We start from the raw sequence: 2,074 nt of genomic DNA, 5'->3' as shown, positions 1-2,074 counted from the left end.
ATTTTGCCACAGGGACTTCCAGAGTAGTTCCAAGCCTATTGCCACCAGTTCTGCCACAGAGGCTCTTTCAGGCTACTTGCTGGCTTTTAGTGTTACAATCCTTGCCTATGTTAAGCCTAGGTGGGTTTTCAAACCTCTTCCTCTTTTTTCTTTGTGTTTTTGTTGGTTTCTTGTCTTTTTGAAATTTCCCTGGAATTTGCTGTTTATATAAAATTCTTTGTCATTTCAAGATAAAGGCTCTCGCAGGAAGTTCATGAACTAAGTAATCACTGGGCTAGAGTACAATTACATCATTTACATTGCAAACTGACCAATAGCCTATGTAGGCTATAGTCATTCCATTTGCACTGTGTATCGACTGCAGTTGTCACGCATTATCAAGTGCATAAGTGACTCAATAGCGGACCCTCTAGAGGGTTTTCAGAGGCAGTAAATTTCACAGGAGGAGGTTGTTCATCTTTTTCCCTTGGAGAAGTTGGTAGATTTGAACTGCATAACTTTGGGTTGGCAACATAACTGCTTATCATGAAGACACCTGAGCTCCTTTTGTATATTGACTAATCTCTAAATGACAAATCACAGAAAGGTTGTCTCACAGAGCGGGACAAACTTATTAAATCATCAAATGTTTTTCAACTTACCCAAGAAATGTCAATCAACCTGAGAACAAACAAAGGGTAGAAAACTAGGGCAAGATAACTCTTTGAGACTTAGAGAGGAAATCTCTCAAGCTGTTTTTCCAAAGAACCAACGCAAAGAGCTGCATAAGATTAGAGACTAGGTGACGACATGCGCCCTCTTGGCTTTTCCTCTTTCTCGGCTCCATCTTCGCGGAATCGGAAGCTTGGCTTGCGTTACAGTTGCCGCCATGCAGTTTTTTGTTCGCGCCCTCGAGGTGCACACCCTCGAGGTGACCGGCCAGGAGACGGTCGCGCAAATCAAGGCTCGTGTAGCGTCGTTGGAGGGCATCGCCCCTGAAGATCAGGTTGTGCTCCTGGGAGGCACTCCCTTGGAAGATGAGGCTATCCTGGCCGAGTGTGGGGTGGAGCCCCTGTCCACTCTGGAAGTAGTTGGCCGCATGCTTGGAGGTAAAGTCCATGGTTCCTTGGCTCGTGCTGGGAAAGTGAGAGGTCAGACTCCCAAGGTGGCCAAACAGGAGAAGAAGACTGGCCGAGCTAAGCGGCGCATGCAGTGCAACAGACGTTTTGTCAATGTTGTGCCTACTTTTGGCAAGAAGAAGGGACCCAATGCCAACTCTTAAGTCCTTTGTAACCCTGGCTTCCCTTAATAAAGCCACTTAAGCAAAAAAAAAAAAAAATATTAGAGACTATATGCACTGCAATTAAGACACTGAAACAGAACACCCATTACAAATTCAATGGAGGGGGTAGGAAGGAAAATGTGCATGAATGAAAAATCAGTTTCACTGTAAACTGTCACTAAAACACCAAATTAAAAATGTTAAAAAATAAATTTATTTTAAAAAGGCTGTATAAATAAACTAATTTGACCTCAGGTGTAAAAGAAAACAATTTGTTTATAATTGCATTGTCAACTTTTCCCTAACATTAACTGTGACTTAGAGACAATCCTTTCCCTCTCTGGACAGTTTCCTGGTCTATCAGGTTATAGATGAACCTTAACAGATGATCTCTTGGGCTCTTTCCTGTCTTAATGTTCTATACACTTTTGTTTTTGTGGATATTTTCCTTTTTTCTTTTTCTTTTTCAATCACAGCAAGTGCACAGCTTTCAAGGCCTGCTCACTTCCTTGAGAGAAATCCTCAGCTCTTTTCTTTTCACCTTGTATTTCCTGACAGCTGTCACTTCCTGCACAGAGATACGGAAAGGGCTTATAGCCCCAAGCAAGCATGGATGTTTGGCAGCCAAAGTGAAGAGCTGAGAGAACAGGGCAAGTATTTTAACCTTCCTACCTTGAATAGGGCAGTACACAGTGTTTGATCAGACAAGGGTTTCTCCAGCCTTTCCATCTGGAACCCCCTCTGTGTTCAACCAGTCACTCACATTCTTGTTAGATTTCCCCACGAGTCAGCAGCAAATTGGAGCCAAAGGGT

At 43.1% G+C, this 2,074-nt stretch overlaps 1 pseudogene; it reads left to right on the top strand.

Moving 5' to 3' along the window:
- Positions 1–862: 862 nt before the first annotated feature.
- Positions 863–1,261, top strand: LOC102869528 (annotated as a pseudogene).
- Positions 1,262–2,074: the final 813 nt, after the last annotated feature.

The sequence above is a fragment of the Elephantulus edwardii genome, unplaced genomic scaffold (assembly GCF_000299155.1).
Source record: "Elephantulus edwardii isolate Elephantulus edwardi_28Jun2011 unplaced genomic scaffold, EleEdw1.0 scaffold00025, whole genome shotgun sequence".
Lineage (NCBI taxonomy): Eukaryota > Metazoa > Chordata > Mammalia > Macroscelidea > Macroscelididae > Elephantulus > Elephantulus edwardii.
This window is presented reverse-complemented; position numbering and strand designations above follow the sequence as displayed.